The sequence below is a fragment of the Carya illinoinensis genome, chromosome 13 (genome assembly GCF_018687715.1).
Source record: "Carya illinoinensis cultivar Pawnee chromosome 13, C.illinoinensisPawnee_v1, whole genome shotgun sequence".
NCBI lineage: Eukaryota > Viridiplantae > Streptophyta > Magnoliopsida > Fagales > Juglandaceae > Carya > Carya illinoinensis.
The window spans coordinates 24,083,495-24,107,403 of record NC_056764.1 but is presented as its reverse complement, the minus strand read 5'-3'; the positions used below and the strand labels follow the sequence as shown (position 1 = coordinate 24,107,403).

The 23,909-nt window shown below is 36.7% G+C and overlaps 1 pseudogene; it reads right to left on the bottom strand.

Annotated features, from left to right (window-relative positions):
- Window positions 1–1,410: 1,410 nt before the first annotated feature.
- Window positions 1,411–23,909, bottom strand: part of LOC122291057 — a 38,976-nt pseudogene continuing 16,477 nt past the window's right edge.

Sequence of the window (23,909 nt, the reverse complement as noted above, 5' to 3'; positions counted from 1 at the left end):
GCATTCTAGTTCATAGCCAAGCTAGGAAAATGTTTTTTCCAAGTATCTCAAAGGGCATGACAATTGAACACTACATGATTCAAGTCCTCGACAGAATACTCACAGAAACTGCACTTGCCTTCAGTAATTACTTTTTTCTTCAAGAGATTATCCATTGTTGGAAGTCCATCTCTACATGCTCGCCAAACAAAAATTTTAATGTTACTTGGCATTAGTATTTTCCACAAATCCTTCCAAACCACTTGTTGTCTACCCATCTTTAAAGTCTCTGCTGCAGCAACCCTTATCTGACTTGAAATAAAACGATAGCAACTTCTGACTGAAAACTTACCATTCCTTTCATGCTCCCACATCCATTTATCAACAGAATTTTCTAGACCTATCATCAACTTACTTACTTCTGTGACCACATTTGGATTGAATAGAGATCTAAGAAACCCCATATCCCAAATTATTGATTTTCAGCAGACAAACTCTCTACCAGGTCCTTTATGTTATCCTCAAGTATTTCATAACCTTCTTGAATCAGAGCCTTATGTCTAGGTATCCATTTTTTAGTCTATAGTTGTGCTGTTTTTCCATCTCCAATCCTCCTTCTGCATCCTTCTTTCAACCATCTCCTAGCTCCCCATATATCTCTCCAAGTGTAGGAAGGACAATGACCCAAACTTGCCTCAAAGAAATCAGAATTTGAGAAGTATCTTGCCTTCAACATTTTATGAAATAGAGAAGTGTCATCTTGAAAGCAATCTCCATCCTTGCTTAGCAAGGAGAGCAAGATTGAAAGTCCTAATGTCCTTAAAACCCATTCCCCTTTCTAATTTCCTCTGACACATGCTACTCCAATTCACCCAATAGATCCTCTTTATCTTTATCTTTATTATATGGGATATCACAATAGTAGTCAACAGGGTGGGAGGCCCAACATTCAATCTTTACTTAACTCCACACAAAATAATATAAATAAATAAAAATATCTTAAAGTGACTTTTAGCAATAGAGCGCCAAAAACTTAATCACGTTCAAACATCAAAATGCATGTCTATTACAAATTAACCATGGCGAAAAAAATCTTTATGAAAGTCACAACTATAATGTCTTCAAAACTAGGAGTAACAACGAGAATATTTCAATTTCAGAAGTAATTAACAGTATAATTTTTATTTTTTCTTTTTAAAAAAAGAAAACTAATAACTAAGGAAGACAAAAAAAAAACAAAAGAGTGAGCATTGAGAAAGTTTTGATGACGATTCTTTATACAAGACTGCAAGAGGCCTGCATTGTTTCCTTAAAATCAGCTAATACGTACACACTGTAGTGGGTCTCACATTTAAAGCGATTGTTAGCAACGCATATTGACAGGCTTTATGGTAGATGTCTAGATTGCTGACCGATTGTAATAACATGTTGTTATCTACTAGTGTTCGAAAATAGGGGGATTGGTTGTTGGTGAAGTGACTCCGTTGCCTCCTTTTCTTCCACAATAATATGCTCGATACTTTCGTAACGTGCAAGAGCGGCAAGCTCATTAATCGACTCCATAATTTTCTCCATGGAATAAACCACATCAACTAGCAGTGATGTCATGGTTGCTGCTGGCAAAACCTCCAGGAGGTAGATATCTTTGCACAAGCATGCTTGCAGCAAGGATTTAAGGCCTTTGGCTGCATTTTCTGATTTTACAATGTGGGGTTTGGCAAACGATGGTGGTTCCATTGACTTGATTGCTGATGCTAACTCCATGAATGCCTTGCCTAATTCCATGCTCATCATCATGCATGTCCCTTGAATTTTGCTGAGGAATTATGGTGGTGTCTGTAAGAATAATTCCATTATGTTTGTCAGCTGATGGGCCCCAAGGTGGGCCAAGTCGTAAACATCCTTTGCAAGTTTCAGAATGGGCAATTACAAGATCAAGAGTTAAAAAGATCAAGAAAGCTATGAAAGGATGGGTGAAATCCACTTGAGATGTGTTTAGCAAGAGCCCAACATTCAAGATGGGCTTGAGAGAAGGAGATCCAATTTTCATCTATGTGATACGTTAGGGAAGACACGATTTGGGCTTATTGTTATTGAAGGCCTTGGACTTATTTATTTCATTAAAAGAGCTTATTTTATTAGTTTAGAATAAGTGGGCTTGAGAATGTCAACCCACACAAATGTCTTATTTCTAATGAACTAGGGTTTTTGGAAGGCCTTGTATTTTGGCCAATGGCATATTTGAAAAGTTATTATTTAAAGTGAACTAGGGTTTTAGAAGTATTGTAGGTCGGCACTGTTCACGCTACAGTACCCGCGACTCGCTTAGGGTTTTGGGAATTGTTATTTAAGCCACTTGTAGCCTCATTTGAGAAGGTAGACAATATTGAATTTTTATTGGTGAGTTGAGTTTACTCCTCTTGTTCTTGATTGAACTTCTGAACTTATCAAAGGTAAATCACAACCATTGTGATGTTCCTCCTTTGTAATCTAGGTTCTTGAGACGGGTTCTTCAATGGGTCCAGATTTTAATATAATCTAGGTTCTTGAAACGAGATCTCAACGGATCTAGATTCTCCATCCATAGACTTGAGTTTGGCTTTCTTGGGTTGGTTTTCCAATATTGTTATTGGGTCTCAAAGCGAGTCGATTGGGGTTCACATCATTTGGTATCAGAGCTAGGTTTCCAATCAGGTCTGATTCTATCTTTTATTTATCGTATTGCTAATTCTAGGGCTTCTTTGTTCTAGGGTTGCACAAGAAAAAAAAAAGAGAGAGTGCTGAAATTCTTTTTTCCTAGGGCTGCCAAATTACTCTATCATTTTGGTTTCATTTTCATCATCATAGGTTGGCTAAATTCCTTATTTAAGGGCTGCCTAAATTTGTACGATCTAGGGTTTGAAATTTCTAGGGTTTCATTGATTCCCTTCTATTTCTTTGTGAATTTTTATGTGTTTGAATTCAATTGTTTGATTATCACAATTGAATATTTCTGTTTGTGGTTGAATTGCTGAGAAGAGAAAAGAAAAATAAAATAAAAGAAAGGAAAGGAAAGGAAAAGAAAGGAAAAGAAAAGAAAGGAAAAGAAAATTTGAAAAAAAAATCAAAAAAAAAAAAAAGAGAAAGAAAATGATTTGGGGTATAGTTGTTTGAAATACTTTGCCATATGAAATCTATTTGGCATTGATTGAGCCTTTTCTTTGAAGGGGCTGAATACATCTTTCTAGTTGGTGTCTTGTTTTGTAATTACTCTTTCTCTCATATAAATTCCTTGAGTCTCATGTCATTTTATTCCTTCTGTGTTTTCTTTTGTTCTTTGTTTCTTGGACCTAATTACTAGTTTGAACAAAACAAGGCTGTATTGTCTTGATTAAGTTCAATTAGTTCTTAAAGAATTTGAGTGGGAAAACTCTTGAGGTAAAAGGCAAGAAAGTGTGAGATTATTATTTGGAAAAAACCAATTAAGAGGGAAATACGAGTGGAGTGCTATTATTTGAGTGTTAACACATAAGGGAGAGCATGTGAGGTCTTTTTCCACTAACATTCTTTCTTGTGTAGCACATACTATATCTCATAATAGTGACTCAACACCGAATGGGGTGGCAGACAATTCATTCTTTGTGTTGCATTCCTTGCAACAAAAGATTGAAAGGCTAAATTTGAAGTTGGGGGAAGTGAGAGATAAGATGGAACAATAAGGTGCATTGATTAGAAATTTGCAAAGTGAGAGAGATAGGAGGAGACGTGAGCCTAGTATTGAGAATAGGTACGATAAGAATGAAGAGTATGGCAAGTCTCTTGTTGTTAGGCATGCTCCCAATACATAATTTAAGATGGATGATATAGAGCAGCAAATAGAGAACATTTTCCATACTAGATGCCACATCAATAGCAAGGTATGTAGTATGATCATTGATGGAGGAAGTTGTACTAATGTTGCTAGCACTACCTTAGTTGAGAAATTGAATTTACCTACTTTAAAACACTCTAGACCATACAAGTTGCAATGGTTGAATGATTGTGGGGAGGTTAGGGTAAATAAGCAAGTACTAGTATCTTTTTCAATTAGGAAGTACAAGGATGAGGTGCTTTGTGAGGTAGTACCTATTCATGCTGGCCATATTTTGTTGGGGAAGCCATGACAGTATGATAGGAGGGTGATCCATAATGGGGTCAAGAATATGTATAGTTTTGAGAAGAATGGAAAAACAATCAAACTTGCTCCTTTAACTGCACCACAGGTCCATGCGGACCAACTGAAGTTGAAAAGTGAGATTGATAAAAAAAGAAAGAGTGAAACTGAGGTTGATCAACAAAGAAAGAGAGAAACTGAGATTGATTAAAAAAGAGAGAGTAAAAGTGAGGTTGAGGAAGAAAAAAATAGTGAAACCTCAAAAAAAAAAATGAGTTGAAAAACAATTGTGAGGCTGAGAGTTCAAAAAAAGATGTTGAAAAAGGGATTGAAAGAAAAGAGAGTGTAAAGGAAAAAGAGAGTGAAAGAAATGAGGGCGAGGTTGAAACCACAGTAAAAAAAAGAGAGTGAAAAGAAAGATGAGAGTGAAGAAAGTGAGAGAAAAACAAAGAGAGAAATGAGTTTTTATGCTAAGACAAATTTTAATACTAAGAGACTTAACAAATCTTTGCCTAGTGTTGTTATCTCTTTGTTGCAGGGATATGAGGTAATGATTCATAGTGGTATGTTTAGTGAATTGCCACCTATTAGAGAGATAGAGCAACACATTGATCTTGTGCAGGTGCAAAAATCCCTAGCCGACCTTTAAGTTAGATAGAATGCATGCCATGTGGGTTCAATTCATTAAGACATTTCCTCATGTAATTCAATACACATATGGTAAGAAAAATTTTGTGTTTGATGCTTTAGTAAGAAGGTATGTCCTTGTCATCATTTTATATATAAAATTATTGAGACTTGAATATGATAAGAAATTGTATATTAATGATGATGGCTTGGCTAGTGTATATAGAGTATGTGAGAAAGCATAGTTTGGTAAGTTATATAAACTAGATTGGTACTTATTTAGAGATAACAAACATTTTGTTCCTAATAGTTTTATGCGTGAGTTGCTTGTGCTTGGAGCACATGAAGGTGCTTTGATGGGACATTTTGGTGTAAAGAGGACCTTAGGAGTGTTGCATGACCATTGGTGGGAGTATTGTTTCCCATAATCAATTTATTTCTTTTGATTTAATGCATTTACTTGTTGATGACAGAAGTAGCTTGGATGGACATTTCCAAATTCTTGATAAAATTAATTATCCTTCATATCTAGTGGATCTTCCAGGTAAGTATCATGTGTTTGCTATTTTCAATGTTACTGATATTTTTCCCTTTGATCTAGATGGAGATTCGAGGTCGAATCCTTTTGAGGAGAGGGGGAATGATGGGCTCCAAGACGGACCAAGTCTTAAGGATCAATTACAAGATTAAGAGCCATGAAGATCAAGGGAGCAATGTAAGAATTGGTACAATCCAATTGGGAGGAAGCTAGCAAGAGCCCAACACTCATGATGGATTTGAAAGAAGGAGAACCAGTTTTGATCGACGCTATGGAAGACACGACTTGGGCCTGTTGTTATTGAATGCCATGGACTTATTTATTTCATTAAAATGGCTTATTTTATTAGCCATAGAAATTAATCTAGAATAATTAGGTCTGGGGAACGTCCAGCCCACATGTCTTATTTCCTCTGAACTAGGATTTTTGGGAAGGCTTTGTATTTTGGCCAAGGGCTTATTTGGAAAGTATTATATTAATTGAACTAGGGTTTTATAAGTTACTATAACGCAGCACTATTTATACTACAGTATTGCGACTCACTTAGGGTTTTGGAGAATTGTTTATTTAAACCAATAGTAGCCTCATTGGAGGAGGAGACATTTTTTTATTGAATTTTTATTGTGAGTGAGTTTTGTCCTCTTGTTCTTGATTGAACTCTTGAATTTATCAAAGGTAAATCACAACCTTTGTGGCGTTCCTCCTTGTAATTTGAGTTCTTGAGACGGGATTTCAATGGGTCTAGATTTTAATATAATCTAGGTTCTTGAAATGAGATCTCAATGGGTCTAAATTCTCCATCCATAGACTTAAGTTTGGCGTTCTTGGGTTTGTTTTTCCAATATTGTTGTTGGGTCTCAAAGTGAGTTGATTGGGGTTCACATCATCATCTTTCTTGATTTCCTTTTCTTTTTCTTTGTATATGGTAATTGGATTTCTTACTAAAATCAAATAATTGGAACTGGGTATAATGGCTTATTATGTATAGTACCTGTATCTCAGAGTTTAGATAACCATGCATTAAGTGCATCAATCCGATAAGCACATTGGCAAGTTAGGCTTCCTATCTTCAGGTATTGTTTCCATGGATGAGAGAACCTAAACTGACCATGGCCAAGTTCTCATCTAGTAAAATTAGCCTACAGGCATATAAACAAACATTTTCCTATGTCAAGGTTCTATATTTAGGAAGAAAGGGACTCGCTTTATAATTTCATCTAACTCACCAAGCTTTCTTCGCTTTGTTTTGAGTTAAGAACAGTCTTATATCTTTGCATAAGACTCTCTTGTAAGAGTTTTATTTAAACTCTTTGTGCCACACACCCATCTTAATAGAGTTTAGAATAGCTCAAAACTTATCAGTTAATAGATAAGTTATAATGGAATAAGGAAAACTCCTAAGAAATAAGATTAAAACTCTATATCTGTAATTATAGTCAGATACAAACTCTGAGATTTCTTGATGGTCAGAAATCTATAAATAGGACTGAGGGATTCAAGGGTTCTCACCTCACCTACAACATTAGAGTGCCTTTAGCCATCGTGAGACACTTAAGAGGCAAAGTTGCTAGGCTGATCCTTCCTCATAGCCAGATCTAATTCTTCATTAAACTGATGGAGAAAGGTACGTGTTGATTTATTATTTTATTATTATTGTGGATCATAGAAAATCAAAGATCTAATTATTAAAAGCTCATGTTAAAATATTTAACATGTGGTATCAGAGCCATGTTATAGATTTTTTATGATTTCGATAAAATATACAATGAATATATGTTTGGATGCATACATAATTTTATCATATTGGGTAGATTGAATATACTATGCTTTTGATCTAACACATAAAATTATGGCGATGTTTTAAACATCAAATCTATGTTTTAGAGAAAGATACATTGACACTCAATAACGCATTTTGGTTTTAAGTACACTGATTTCTCCCATGTTGTGCATTTACTTGTGCTATTTTCCCTTTGTTGTGAAGTTGTTGTAAATTTTGTTTTCCTTTTGCACTGTATATCGACATGAGGAAAAGAAAGTTGAGGGATGACTGTTTCAAAGAAACAGAGGAAGTTAAGGGTTATGGTGGAAACCATGAGAGCCACTGCTGTGTGGTTATGTAGCCCGTGTAATGTGCAGCCACTGGGTGTGGGGCAGAGTGCTGTGTGTGGTGGTCGGTGTTTCAACACGCAAGGGTAAAGGAGGTGGTTTAAGGAGTGGCATAAAGAGGCTTTGAAGTCCTGAATGGGCATTGCCCCTACCCGTTTCAAGGTTCCCATTGGCTGAAGGGGAGGTCAGTGCCGCGAAGAGGCTGAAACCATCCTTGTCGACACCTCTATAACGGCAGCAGAGGGCTCTAAAACCCACTGCCACGGTAGTTCCCTAAAATGGACACAATAAAAAAAATAATAAAAAAAGAAGAAGAAAGAAGAGGTGGACCTCAGCAGCGGGAGGAGGCTGGGGATGCCATGTCGTCTTCTCCAGCTGGCCAAGTCCACGGTTGAACTATCATGAGATGTGACGCCATGTGTAGTGAGAGGAAGAAAAGAAATTCTGGTGCAGCGCTACTCAATTCTGAAGTCTGAAGGAAGAAGAGAGTGAAAACTTGGGTTTTGTAAACATGTAAAGGGCTTGGGCTTGGGCTGTGGGTTTGGCCCAGTCCAACAATTATGCCTAAATTTTGTTCCTTCTGATGTGTAAACTCTTGGACTTTAGGCCAGGCCGTGGGCTTTGGCCCATACAGAGAGCAAAGCTATGGTTTTCTTCTAACAGGCTAAAAGGAAAATGGGCTATGCAGTGGGCTCTGGCCCAGCCCGATCAGACCAAATCGGTCAGAATATTAAAATTATATTATATTATTAGTTTAATATTATTTATTAATTATTTAAAAAAATTTCTTGAAATTTTATTTTCTCTTATATACATGTTATTATTGTTATCTACATGTATGAAAAATTTTTTAAATTTCATATGCATGTTATTATTAAATACATACATTAAATCTTATATATATGTTATTATTTTAAATACATGTTTGAATTGGCTCTTATTATCATGCTATATATAATTGTTTATCCAACATGGACAAGTAATTTACATCAAAATTAAAGAAACACATTCTTGCCTAAAGGTACAAGATTTTCTTAAATTTTGGGAAAACAATCATTAAATTCCATAGTAAGGTGGATATGATGGAGTAGGCAATTTTGTGTGTCAAGATCTACTCCCAAAGGGAAATCTTGATGACACTACTAGTTCATCCATTAAATTAAGGTTGGAGTTAACACTTTGTGTGTCAAGATCTACTCCCAAAGGAGAATTTTGATGACACTACTAGTTTATCCATCAAAGAAAAAGTTGGAGAACAATTTGTATATCAAAATTTACTCCCAAAGGAGAATTCTGATGATACAGCTAGTTCATCCACATAATTTAATATTAGAGAGAACACTTTGTGTATTGAGATCTACTCCCAAAGAAGGGTTTTACTAACACTACTAGTCCATCCATAATTATTTAAATTCTAATTATTTTTTATAAGTGTCTAACTCAAAGCATTATGTGACAAAAGTTTTCTTGCAGTAAATGTACCAACACTATTACATTCACAAACATCATGAGTTCCTATTTTGAATGGCTCTTATTTTTCTAAGTGGGTTGAGTGAGTCAGATTCACCTTAGGGGTCCTTGACTTGGACTCATCTCTTACGAGTCCAAAACCACCACCCCTCACTGAGAATAGTAACAAGGATGAGAAAGAGTCATTTAAACAGTGAGAGAGATCAAACAAGCTGAGTCTAATGTTCATGAAATGACCATAGCTGAAAATATTAAAAATTCACTCCCTAGTGATGAGAATACTCAAACTTTTTTAAAAAATGTTACAGAGAGATTTAAGTTTGTAGATAAGTTTTTAGCAGGAACACTGATGGCTAGACTCACCACCATGAAATATGATGGAGCCAAAGGAATGCAAGAGCATATCCTTGAAATGAAAAATATTGCTGCCAAATTACAAACCCTAGGAATGAAAGTAGAGGAGTCCTTTATTGTTCAATTTATTCTGAACTCATTGCCACCTAAGTATGGTCCATTCCAGATGCATTATAATTCTATTAAGGATAAATGGATTGTGAATGAGTTGGCAAGTATGGTAGTTCAGGAGGAAGCAAGACTAAAACAACAAGAACATTACTCTGCTAATTTTGTGACCAAAGAAGCTGGAAAGAAAAAGCACTATTATGGCAAAAAGAAATGAATTGAACCGCTAAAAGGAAAGGAGCCCGGAAAAGTTAATCAGGTTCAACATAACAGTAACAAATGCTATTGGTGTGGGAAAGATGGACACATGAAATTTGAGTGTCCGAAATGTAATCCTTAGTTTGAAAAGAAGGGTAAGCCTTTTACCCTTGTATGTTTTGAATCAAACATTTTAAATGTTCCTACTAACTCTTGGTGGCTAAATTCAGGTGCTAATGTTCATGTCTCAATAACCATGCAAGGATACCTTACTGGGGGTGTGCAAATTTCTGAAAATTCTGACTCCGACCGAATTCCATTCAGACTCCGACTCTGATGGAGTTGGAATTTTCAAAAAACGGAGTCGGAATCGGAGGCACTCCGAAAATGGGGTCGGAGGTCAGAGCCCATGTTTACTCTGAACTCCGACTTTAAAAAAATTAAAAAACAAGGTGTCATTTTGAATCTTTGTTCCCCCCCCCCCCCCTTAACTTAAACGACGACATTCCTTGAAATAGGAACGACGTTGTTTGGTTCGTAATTTTAAACCTATGCTGCGGCCATCCCCCTTTCTTCTTTATTTCGTCTATCCCGAATCCCTGATCCCTTGCTCAGCGACTCAACCGCCGGCCGCCCCTTTCTTCTTCTCCATTCTTCTTCATTTCATCTTCCAATTCCTAATTTCCCTTCATTTGTTCTTCGTGCTGCCTTCGAAAGAATCGAATCTGTGCCGCTGCCACTGCCCACGGTGCCGTCTTCATAGAATCACTGTGCTGCTGCCCACGCCCCATGGCGCCACGCCTCACTCGAGTCACTCCTCAGTACAAAATACCAGTAAGCATATTTGATAGTGAAGATAGATTGGCTTGAAGATGAACTATAGATGGGAAGTTCTTGGTTAAGAGTGCTTACAGGTGGTTTGGCTTTTAATCTTATTTGCATCGCCATGAATTAGCCAATAGATTGCTTGTAAATCTTGCCTGTTGTTATGTGCATAAGCTTTCTGTCAAATAGCATGTGGGATCTAAGGATTTGTTACAAGCAATAGTATTTTGTCACAGCTCGACATGCTGTTTTCTCATTTATCAGTGGTGCCCAATTTGTATTGTAATCATACATATAATAGGTTGCAGAATGGTATACGTTGAAATTTATTCATGTCTATATGTTAGTAGATACTGATAAGTTGAAATGGCCTCTTCTTAATTTTCACGAAGAAGAAGAAAGAAAATGATGGTTCATAGGTACTAAAAATATTGAGGAACTTGAGAATAGACTTGCCAACCTATGCTGACTATGTAAAGCTTATACACCCAATCATAAAATTGCATTGATTGTGAGAACAGGCCAGACCGCCATCAAACGGATATCATGTATTAATTACTTTCAATGCATTTGGCTCCTTTTTATTTTATCTTCCTCTCAACATGATGACTTTAAACACTAACCAACAACATTACTACTGCATCTAGTCAACCAAGCTTAGAAAAAACATGGAAGGGGGATTAATTGAGACAGAGACAGGAAAGGCTCTCTCGTTAGATATGGCCTCTGGGCTCTTTAGATATTTCTCCACTAACCCATCAGTACTGCCTTTTCCATTGGTGGTGATCGTTTACTCAACAAAATTCCTAGTCTTTGCCAATTATTTATCTATGCTACTTCCTCGTTATTTCACAAGGTTTTCTTCCACGATATCTAAAGCCTGCCACACCTTTTTTTTTTTTTTTTAAAGAGCACTGATTACGCATGCAGTTTTATCTCTTATGGTTGGTTTCTTTATAATTTTACATCAAATGAAATGCAATTACTTTACATCACCGGCCAGTTATAGTACTATATCCTAGCATTGAATGGCCACCACTCCCCCACAAAAGAAAAAGGGTATTTTCTAAAGATGAATTAAACAATGTCGAAGTTCATGGAATTTCCCAAAATTTCTCTCATCATTTCATCGATTTTGAATGCCATTTGTTGCTTTATTTATTTATTTTCCATTCCCTTTGGACCAGAATTTTGATAGCTTTAGAAGTCACTGCACTTGGGTTTATTATTCTAAAGTTGATTTATTTTTTGGTGTCTTCATGTCTATATGTTAGTAGATACTGTTATTTCAGCTATTATTACAGGTTTGAAATCATCTATTTGATGCATTCCAATATAGGAGAAAAATAATTGTGGGAAAATAGCCATTTTAATAATAATTAATCACTGAATAATCAATAATATTCACCCACTCAATTGGTGGTAGTTTTGGCAGCGAGGAGTATCCGAAATGTGCTTGAAAGTTTATCTTGCTTTTTCAAAATTTAGGCTAAAAATGAGTTAAATATATTTGTAATAGGCAATTACAAAACAATGCTCTTAGAGCATTCCCATCCCGTTCTGCATCTCACCCCTATCCTTATAATTTGGGGAAAAATTATGCGGTTTGGCTCAAAAACCCTCTCCATCCCGTTCCCCAAAATGGGGATGAAAATTAGGCGTGCTACAGGAGGTCCCCATATTTGAGGACCCACTGTACATCCGCATCGCTCTCTCGCCCCAACGGTTGCCCCTTCCAGCCCGCGTCTTCTTCTCCCCCTCTCCCTCGCAACGCAGCACGGCCTGATTCTGCCCTCCTCGACTGTAAGTGCTATTTTATTCTCTGATTTGGCTTTATTTTTCTTCTGGGTTTCCCTGTTTTGTCCGAATCGCTTTTTGTTGGAGGAAGCAAGGAGTATCTGTGGGATTGACTGTATATTGATTGGAATGAAATTATGGTATTTTTCCCCGTGGGATGCTGTATAAATTTGTTTTTGATTGACTATATATTGTTTGAAATGAAAATTAAGCAGTACCCATGTATTGCTTCTATTGTCAGTGCTGATTTTAGTTTTGGAGCTCTCTCTTTTTTCGGTATTCGATTCGGTTGAGAAAGTTAAACCCAATCCAGATTTGGTTTTGTTTTCTTCTTCTGTTACATCATGTGCTGAAACATTTGTGATCGAGGGGTGCTGCCAATTCGTTGATTTGAGGTCTATTGATAATTTTGGATTCTGGGCTTTCTTTTTAGAAAAGTTTTCGAAGTATGAATACAAGTACAGGTTCAAAGGTGTAATTTTGGTGCATTTTAATCGCAATTAACTAGGAACCTAATATTTCCCTTTTGTGATTTTCATTTATTGTAAGTTCAAATTTTGGATTCTTGTCTGCGATTGTATTTTTTCCATTCTGGGTATCATAAGCTTGTTGAAGGGAAAGGTAACCTACTTCACTTTCTGGTCCTTTATGTGTAAATTGGATCGGACTCAGTTTGTGTTTAAGAGATCTGTTCTGTTGTTTGTTCCGAATTTCATCTTTGTCTCATCTATATGCCATCATAACCATAGGAGAATCATTAAGATCTGACCCTTTCTGATCTTATTTGCTCTATCTATACGGCTCACAACCTTTTAATGGTTATTGCCTTGAAAATAGAACTTTATATCACATCTTATGTGTAAATGATTATCAGCTAGGTTCCATGAAGAAATTTTAATGGGGCAAAAAATACCCCATAAAATGATCAAAATCATTATTCCGATTCTGTGAATTCCATTCTCTCTCTCGGTGGCTGAATTTTCGAGCTCGGAGCTTACTAGCTTACGAAAGACTCTGCTTTGTGGCTTTGTCAATTTTTTCTTAATCCTGTTTCATTGATTTATTTTCCTGGTTTTTCCTGGGTTATGAATTGCTTCCCTTCTTTATTTGCTTGTATGCATTGTGATATGGACATGGGAGAGCACCATTCTACGATATTTCCATGGAATATTAAGGAGTAATTATTTGTGAATGCTACCATATTTAATGGTTTTTGCTATGGATGCTCGAGAGGCTGACGCTTTCCATTCAAAGTCTCAAATATCCTAGTTTGCCTGTATACATTTGGTTTATTACTTTTTTCCTTATTTCTTTGAATTGAATTGGTCGTTTCATTGCATGTTTAAATTGATATGAAAAATTCTGCTCTTACAGATGGGGATCCCACGACAAATTCTGCTCTTACTTTTTAAATCCTCTTCTATTATAGTTGATGTCATTGATGACCATATAATTGTTGAATATCACGGTGATGTTTGAAGTTTTTCTATACAGTTACCTTGTTTGAACACAGATCTATATATAACATCTATCTATATATAATATCTTTTTCTTTATGGTATGGCCTGACCTATTTCTTAATATACAATTCATTGCGTATGACAGGCAAGCTTTGTAGCTTGTTCTGTTAGAGCTATGGTATTTTTTTTTGGTTAGAGGTAGGATTGTTTGGGAAGAACACAAGGTATTGTTTTTTATTAACTAGTGGTTGAAAAACACTGGTCTTCGTGTTTTTTATTTTGTCATCCTGGCTGGAGGTGTGTGTTTTATTGCATTTTTTGGAATCAGGAACCCAATTTGTTGGTAGATACCTACTTTGAGGCTTTTAAGTTTATGAAGATGAGTTTCACCTTTTGTTACAGTTTAATATTTGGAGAAGTGAGATGACAGCCATATCAGTGACAATTAAAATCTGAACCGGATGCACCAAGTTTATTATGGTTAATAGATTCCATCATAATTTCAGGATCTTTTTAATAACTAGTTTGATTTGAACCTGTTGCATAATTCTTTTCCAAATATGTTTTGGTTCTTCATTTTTCTCCCTCAAATATTAACAAATAGTATGGTCTAAAATTTTTTACATTTGTTTATTAGTGGTTGTTATTTAATTTTTTATTTTATTTTTATATGTATTTTTTTTTTTTTGTTTTATCTCTTTCATGTGGAACACAGACTATCAATATTACTATTTGTTGGTCATTGAGTAATTTCTTCATTGTTGTTTGGTCATTTGCAGTGTTTCGTTTCATTCGGAGGAGGGGGGAATATAATTAGGCTCTGATGATGGGGTTAATTCAGAAGTGTAATTGGGGTCCCATCGGATATGGCGGGGTAATCGTTATTCGAATAGGCCAAGTTGCATTTTGTGGTACTCTCCATAAACTGCAATTTCCATTCGGGTGAGGTTTTGCAGCCATTCGATGTTCGACTCCTAGATTACGCATGTTGTCCATATTTACACCATTCTGAGCCACATTTATTGTCTTATTCAATATGGGGAACCGGATGGGAATGCTCTTATTTTGTGTTTTGTGATTTGCATGCTGTTTGTTGTTGTTTGTATTCTGTTTCGATAGATGTGTAATGTGTAAATTAAACCCCCTCGGTTGTGATGATGACAACCGCATCTTAGGATTAGGGAGATTTATGGCCATCTCCTCAATGGTTAGGTAACCCGAATGGCCAACAAGTCCCGGCAACCGGTCGTTGCAGCCATGAGTGGGTGGCCAAATTTCCATAATGTCACCATTCGGTTCCTGAGCCCCAACTGAAACCCAAACTTCAAAGTGAGATGAATTTGATCCACCTTTTCACTATTTTTTTAGAGATGGATTCTCAAGACTCTGGACATATGTACTTCACCAACCTTCTTAGCCAAGATCCTCAACTCGATCCCACTTACGGTGGGCAAAGTGGGAACTCTCCTATGACCATCGATGCCTCTTTACCCTTACCCCCTAACGAGCCTAACGGCGTTAGAAAATCAGTAAGGGGTGCAAACTTCACCCCTGAAGAAGACAAGTTACTTGTCTCCGCATGGCTAAATTGTAGCCTTGATGCCGTTCAGGGAACAGATCAGAAACACTCCCAACTTTGGGAAAAAATCTTTGAGTACTTTCAGCAATATAAAGAAACCACAAATGAGCGGACAATAAAGTCTTTAATACATCGGTGGTCGGTTATTCAAAAGGCCACAAATAAATTTTGTGCGAAACTAGCTCAAGTTGAAGGGTTAAATCAAAGTGGCATGACCGAGCAAGATAAGGTAAAAATACCATACGCTTACTTATTTTACAAGTAAAAGATTTTTTCATTTTCAGTGGTTTAACATGGGTTTTATTTGTTTAAATACAAGTTTGAGAAGGCGAAGATTATGTACCAATCGCTAGAAAAATGCAGTTTCCAGTTTGAGCATTGTTGGCATCTATTGAAGGACCAACCTAAGTGGATTTGGCGTGCCACAAAGGATGTTCCACCGCGAAGGAAGACGATGTCCCCATCCTTGACCCCGACCTCAACTCGATGTTCCGCCGCTACGGAGGATTCGGTTTTTGATCTCGAGACGGAGAATGTGATAGAAAATGAAGTTGCTGAATTGGACTGACCAATGGGCAAGAAAGCTGAAAAAGGGAAACGAAAGGCCCAAGGCAAGCAAGCAGAGGAAAATTTACAACTTAGAAAGATGAAGTATACTCTTTTAGAGGAGTCACGTGCTCAGGAGAAAGAGTTTTATTGCCTTAAGGCCGAAAAGATGGAGTATGACAAGGAGAAAGAGGAAAAAAAATTACGTCTTGAAGATGAAAGACTGAGGTTGGAGGTAGAGAAGATGAGGATTGAGGCAGAGAAGATGAGGATTGAAGCTGAAAAAGAGCAAAGTAAAATCCGTCAAGAGGATGAAAGACTGAGGTTGGAGGCTGAGAAAGTGGAGCTTGCGAAAAAGGAATCAGATCAACGCATTATGATGATGGATGTGAGTGTCATGCCAGAAATGCAGCGGATATATTTCCAGCAACTCCAGACGGAAATCATGATGGGACGCAGTAATGCCCGAGATTTGGATTGATTGTAATGTAATTTTTTTATTGTACTTTTGATGATAGTTTCCTGTTATCCTTTTGTGCAAGTAAATTGGATGCCATAATTTCAGAAACAATTATAAATTATGCCAAATTTAATCCACTATTACATGAAAGAAATACGAGGCCACTGTTACCGAGAAAAAAATGAGTGGAAATTTTATATTCAATACGTGACTAGGTTCAAGACCATTAAAAAAACGGATAAAGAATACTAAATAATAAAATATGGCCATCACGTTAGAAAATACACTAATTAAATAAAAAAATTACTATTTTTATAATACGAATTTCGGTTAAAAAATATTGTATTTGATAGTCAAAATCATAAAAAAATTTAATAGAAATTGATATTTGAAAAAAAAGATAATAAGACAAAAGAGTTAGTAGTTAAGATTGTAAATGGAAGAGAGAGAAAAAAGTAATAAAAAATAATAGAGAAATATTATTTAATAGAATAGAGATAGGGATGGGGAATGGGATGTGGGAGGTTTTTAGAAGATGAATAAAATTTAGGAAAAAATTTGAGGAAAGGTGATTTTAAGTTAAATTATAGCGATGGGGATGGGGAATGGGATGTGAATGCTCTTAGTTCACAATACTAGGAAGGGTGGAGGCTAGGGCCCTAAAATTATATGCACTCATATTTTTGGGAAGATTAAAAATTTGTGTCCTAAATCTAGGAATATAAATTACCTAACTGAATAATCTAAAAAAATCTATATATTTCTTAAAATTCGAACTTTGATCCAAAAAGTTTCTAAAATCCAAAAAATATTTTTCTAATGCTAATAATGTGCAACTTTTCTTCATCCTCCCCGAGCCCCTTTAATCCTTGCTAAGTCTCTGTAGTTTTCTTTCGTTTACTTCACGTCTCCCTCATTCTCTTGATTTCTGCCTCCCCTTCCGTTCTACCCCAAATACCTTTTAAGCTTTAGGAGGCGCTTGTAAAAAAAAAAAAAAGTCTCTAGTATTTTTTTTTTTTTTTTACCACCATAATTTCAAAAAAGGAAAAACCACTGCATGTTATTAACAATCATTTATTACTACAGATCTAAATTATGCATCCCTAGGTTGATGAACATATTTAGTATATTTTCCACATCTTGAAATATGAATGGGAATCGACTGGGAGGATCACAGATGGTACATATAAATCTAGGCAAGGCTGCCACAAAATGATCTGAGATTTCGTCATGTAACCTCCACAAAATCGACTGAGTGCTTTAGATCTATTGTGATGGGAACCAAGGCAGGCCTACTCTTAAAGATCCTTTGCAAGTTCCAGATGGGCCAATTACAAGATCCAGAGCCAAGAAGATCAAGGAAGCAATGCAAGGATTAGTACAAACCACTTGGGAAGAAGCTAGCAAGAGCCCAACACTCAAGATGGACTTGAAAGAAGAAGAACCAGCTTTGATCCACTTGATCCAAGCTGTGGAAGACTTGATTTAGAAATATGGCCTTTAGATATTAAGGCTTTCAATTTGTTTAAAGGATTTTTATTATTAGTTTTGAATAAGTGGGCTTGAGGATGCTTAACCCACATATGTCTTACTTAGTTGAACTAGGGTTTAGAAGTACTGTAGCATGACACTGTTTACGCTACAGTACACGCGGCTACTGTTCACAAAGGGCATTTTTGAGAGAAAGGGTCTCAAATTTTAGTCTAGGGTTTTATCATGTTTTGCGAAGGGTATTTAAAGGATGTAATCAGCCATTTCAAGGCAGACATTATTTTATTTCGAATTTTAATTGTGAGTGAGTTTTCTCCTCTTGTTCTTAATTGAACTCTTGAACTTATCAAAGGTAAATCACAACCTTTGTGGCGTTCCTCCTCGTAATTTGGGTTCTTGAGATGGGATTTCAACGGGTCTAGATTTTGATATAATCTAGGTTCTTGAAACGAGTTCTCAACGGGTCTAAATTCTCCATCCATAGACTTGAGTTTGGCGTTCTTGGGTTTGTTTTTCCAATATTGTTGTTGGGTCTCAAAGCCAGTCGATTGGGGTTCACATCATATTGTATGTACGCAGGCACGAGTACTAGTACTACAACTTGGTGAGGGATAGAGATGTATGATCTGAATATTCAAGTGGTACTGGTTTAGGTAATCTTAGGATATTATTCAATCTTGTAAAAAGGAAATGGAAGAAAGAACACATGCCTTAAAACAAGGTGATTGCAGAAAATATGTTTACTTCCTGCATTCAAATATGGTGAATGTGTAGAGAAAATATGTGAGAAATGGCCATCCTAACTTCTCTTGTTTCTCAAGAACGACTCTGTTTTGTACTAGCAGAATTTCTTTTTAAGTCAAGCTTTTGCATTGAAAATTTGAAATACCTTTAGTTTTTGTTCTATGCTTGTGCCTTTAAGTTTTTTATTTTTCTATTTATATTAACTGTTTATTTTATTTTATTTTTGATAGATATGGAAGCTTCACCTAATGGAAGGTCAGAGGGGAATCCAAATGCCACAATCCCGTCACCGACACCGAGATCTAGACCCACTTCTAAAGCAGCTACATCTTGTGCAAGTAGCCGATTCCCCGTGCCAGTAGACATAGAAGATGAGGATGAGTTTAATGAGCATGAGGAGATGGGTATTGGGGATCTACCACCTCCATCTGCAACTTCATCTTAGCGACGAAATAGGAACAAAAGGTCTTGGACCTGGGATCATTTCACCAAGATCCCTGGTAATCGTGAGAACCCACAGGCGAGATGCCACCACTGTGGGGCACTTTGTGGATGTTATTCAAAGAAGCAAGGCACTGTTGTCTTAATAGCCCATCTTGGGGGTTGCCAACGATATAAAATGTCGAAGGGAGAGGCAATCACTGATCAGACCAAGCTCAGTTACGAAACTTCTATGGCCACTGATGGTACACAGATTAAGAAAATGGTCATCTCTCAATACAGTGAGAAATTGGTGAGGGATATGCTCGCAGAGATGATAATTGAACTTGAGATGCCTTTTACCACAGACGATAAAAGAGGCTTCCGAAAGTTTGTCAAGACTATTGAGCGACGATTTCCATTGCCATCACGGTATACGGTGATGCGGGATTGTATGAAAAAGCATGCAAAAGAGAAGGCGGAGATGAAGAAGATGTTCACTACCACTAGCTAGAGAGTGTTATTTATGACTGACACATGGACTTCCAAACAAAACATTTCCTACATGTGTATCATAGCACACTACATTGATAGTGAATGGAATTTGAGAAAATGGATTATTGGGTTCAAAGAAATTGTTGATCATAAGGGAGCATCAATTGGGGCATGATGGATGATTGTTTAAAGGATTGGGGAATTCAAAAGGTCTTATGTATTGCATTTGACAATGCCAGTACCAATGACACCGCAATTGAATGGTTCAAGAGGAATACGAGTATGAAAGCTGATGTCATCCGCAACCACAAAAATTTATTCATGTTCGATGTTGTGCTCATATCCTCAACCTGATTGTCAGCGAGGGGTTAAAAGAGGTTGATGATTCCATTATCAGAGTCCGCAACATTGTACGGTATGTAGGGGCTTCCCCTCAAAGACTGTCAAAGTTCAAGGCAATAGCAAGCCAGCTTGGAATTTCATGTCCTAAGACATTGTGTTTGGATGTTCCGACTCGATGAAACTCAACATACCTTATGTTGGATGTGGCACAAAAGTACCAAAGAGCATTCGAGCGGATGGAGGTCGAGGATAGGACACTTAAGTATGCTTTACTGGAGCCTATAGGAAAGGGGCTTGGTGCGCCAGACACACATGATTAGACTAGTGTGTGGCACTTTGTGAGATTTTTACAAGTTTTTTATGATATGACTATGCGAATATCTAGATCCGCATATACAACTGCAAACTTATTCTTCAGCGAGCTCTCAGAGCTTAACTACCACTTGCAAGAAGGTTGTACGGATTCATGTGGATTATTATCTGGTATGGCTATGAGGATGCAGGCCAAATGTGATAAATATTGGGGGGATGTTGAGAAAATAAATAGATTACTTTTTGTGGTTGTGATCCTTGACCCCCGATATAAGTTGGCCTTGATAAAATTTTGGGCAAATTCCACAATGGGGGTAGTGAAGGCTGCACGGTTTATTACAGTGCTTAAAAGGGATCTTGATGACTTATATTCTCACTACAACAATAGTGGTCAGCCGTCATCCGCAGCGGGCACCTCACACTCGAGGCCGACACCTCTATTCGATGACCGTAACTTAGATGACTCATTAAATCCACCTCGTCGAGGTTATAATATTGTGAATCAGTATCATCAGCTCGTTGCAATGAGGAATATTATGCAGTGTACTTCTGAGATTGAACGGTATTTTATGGAAGAGGTCGAGGCACCTAGCGATTCATTTCAACTTTTAACTTGGTCGAAGGTTAATTCCACCAAGTATCAGATCCTTTCTCGTATTGCCCGAGATGTGATGGCCATTCCAATCACTACGGTTGCCTCTGAGTCAGCATTTAGCATTGGAGGTCGAGTATTGGATTCTTTCTGGAGTTCATTATCACCGTCAACTGTGGAGGCCATCGTTTGCACACAGAATTGGTTAAGCGATACGCCCATTGGACTAGATACCATTGGCTTTGATGCTGATAGCTATAAGCTTGAACCGGGTAACTTTGTTTGAGTATTTCAATTGATTTATTTAATTCTTTTTATGATTTCATAAATCTATTAACCTTATACTTTTTATGATTTCATAGATATAATTGTGAACCCTAGCATACTTGCTGATGACTGATACTTGGAGTGTGGCTAAGTTGATAAACTCGCAATTAAAAAGTATTGGTGAGAAATGATAATCATTTTTTTATGAATCATTTTTTTTCTGAATCATTTTTTTCTTTTTATTGATTGTGACTTTTTATTTTAATTTCAGGTATCACTAACGACAAACCACGATGTATTGAAAGATGTTTTGGAGCACCTCTGTATTGGAAGATGTTTTTATTTTGGTATGGGAAGATGTTCGGAATAGCATTTAAACTATTATCATTGTTTTGGACAATTGTATAAGAGTTTCTTAAAGATGTAATATGTATTATATATATATATATCACTTCTTCTTTTCTTAAAACTCGGAATCGGAATCGGGTGGAGGTCGGAGCCCGATTCCAATCGGAAGCTATCGGAATTCTGATCGGAGTTCCGAACTCCGAACTCCAATCGGAGTCGGAGTCGGAGTGAACTTTTGGTTCCAACTCCAGTTGGAGTTGGAGGTCGGAATTGGCGATTCCGACTCCGTCGGACTCGGAGCCCAGGCCTATACCTTACAAGCCAAACACTAAGCCCCAGTGAGTGATTTATCTTTATGGGAAATGAGAATAAGGCTAAAGTTTTAGACATAGGAACTTTTTGTTTATTTTTGAGTATTGGTCATTGTTTAGACCTTCATAACACAATTTTTGTGCCTTTTGTGAGTTGTAATTTAATTTCCTTGTCTAGACTAGACACTAATGGTTATTTTTTTTCATTTTATAATAGTAGTTTCGATTTGTTTAGAGACTATTTATCTATTGGTTTTGTTTTCTTTCTGATGGTCTTTATCGACTTTGCCTCGATAATACATTTGTTCAAAATAGTTATACCCATAACGATGAAGCATGTAGTGGAACTAAAAGAAACATGATGAATGAACATTCTTATAACTTGTGGCATAAAAGATTGGGGCACATCTCCAAAAAAAAGTTACAGACATTAGTAAAAGAAGGGATATTTCTGCATTTAGATTTTACTAATCTTGAAGTATGTGTGGATTGCATTAAAGGAAAGCAAACCAAACATACTAAGAAAGGTGTCACAAGAAGTAAGGAGCTTCTTGAAATAATTCACATAGATATATGTAGACCATTATCGACTGAATGTTTTGGTGGAGAAAAGTATTTTATCACCTTTATAGATAATTTTTCACTGTTTGGATATATTTATCTACTACATGAGAAATATCAAGTTGTTTCAGTACTTGAGGTATTTCTCATGGAGGTGGAAAGGTAGTTAGATCGAACGGTGAAAATCATCAGGTTGGATCAAGGTGGAGAATATTATAGAAAGTATGATGAATCAGGTCGTAAACCTAGCCCATTCACCAAACTTCTTGAACAGCATGGCATTGTTGCAAAGTACACAATGCCAGGGAAGCCACAACAGAACGGTGTTGCCAAAAGGCATAATCGGATTTTATTGGATATGGTCAGAAGTATGGTAAACAATTCTACCTTAACCAAGTCATTGTGGGGTGAAGCTATTAAGACGAAAACATATATCTTAAACCAAGTTCCTAGTAAATCAATTCCAAAAACTCAATTCGAGCTATGGACTGGTAGGACACCAAGTTTAAGACACATGCATGTTTGGGGTTGCCCAGCAGAAGCAAGACTTTACAATCCATATGAACGTAAATTGGATCCTAGAATAGTAAGCAGGTACTTTATTGGCTACCCAGAGAGATTCAAAGGGTATAGGTTTTACTGTCATAATCATAGTCCGAGAATAGTGGAAACAAGGAATGCCAAATTCATTGAACTTGGGGAAATTAGTGGGAGAATGGAAGCTAGAGATGTGATCATTGAGGAAGTACGAGTAGATGTCCCTATACCTACACCCTCATAAAAGATAATGGTTCCTCCAATTGATCACCTCAGAATGATAATACTACTGATGAACCAAGTTCGGAGTCACCAGAACAGGTAGTCTTACGTAGATCTTAGAGAGATTGGAGATCTGCTATTTTAGCAGACTATGTGGTATATCTCCAGGAATCTGAATTTGACATTGGGACAAGTCAAGATCCACTAACGTTTTCACAAGCCATAGAGAGAAGTGATTCTAGTAAATAGATCGATGCCATGAAAGAAGAGTCTGGGATCTCATTGAGTTGCCTGAAGGGTGTAAAAGAGTCGGGTGTAAATGGGTCTTTAAGACCAAACGTGACTCAAAAGGCAATGTCAAACAACATAAGGCCAAACTTGTTGCTAAGGATTTCACTCAGAAAGAAGGCATTGACTACAACAAGACTTTTTCTCCAGTATCTAAAAATGACTCTTTCAGGATCATTATGACATTGGTGGCTCATTACGATTTGGAGTTACATCAAATGGATGTGAAAATAGTTTTTTTAAATAGAAGTTTGGATGAAGTGGTCTACATGGAGCAGCCAAAGGGCTACTCAAAAAAGGGCAAAGATCAATGATACTTAAGAAATCAATATACAGGATTAAGCAAGCTTCCCGACAATGGTACTTGAAGTTCAATGATACCATTACTGCCTTTGGATTTAAAGAAAATATTTTTGATCGATGTATATATCTAAAGGTCAATTGGAGTAAGTTCATATTTTTGATCTTGTATGTTGATGATATCTTGTTAGCTAGTAGTGATCTTGGCATACTTTATGAAACCAAGGGTTTTCTATCTAAGAACTTTGAAATGCAAGATATGAGTGAGGCATCTTTTGTAATCAGAATTGAAATCCTTCGAGATCAAAAACAAGGACTGTTGGGATTGTCTCAGAAAACTTATATAGAGAGAGTTCTTAAGAAATTTTGCATGAAAAGTTGCTCATCACTTAATACTCTGATATCAAAAGGTGATAAGTTTAGCCTATCACAATGTCCTAAAACTGAGTAGGAGCATAAAGAGATGGCAAAGTATAAAGCAAACCATCATTGCTTCA